Raw genomic sequence first — 328 nt, forward strand, 5'->3', positions numbered from 1 at the left:
CATTTAAAAATAAATTTAATAATTTTGAGATCTATTTTATTAAATTTTTACGAAAATAAATTGATTTATTTTTTTTTTTCATACTTATTTACTTATTATCAAGTAAATATGATATGATTTATGCATATTTAGCTTCATAAATAAATGAGCTTTAAGAAAATCAAATTTAAATTAATTATTAAGAAAAAAGTTGAGCCATACTAAAATCTTTAAATTTAATTAAATAAATATAATATAAAATAACATTTTAATATTTAAAAGCTTATTGGTCAGTAACCTCATCAAATTTCTCTCTCCTAATTATTAAGCCGAGTTGGGGCGGCTGAAG

Source organism: Dendrobium catenatum, unplaced genomic scaffold (genome assembly GCF_001605985.2).
Source record: "Dendrobium catenatum unplaced genomic scaffold, ASM160598v2 fragScaff_scaffold_827, whole genome shotgun sequence".
NCBI lineage: Eukaryota > Viridiplantae > Streptophyta > Magnoliopsida > Asparagales > Orchidaceae > Dendrobium > Dendrobium catenatum.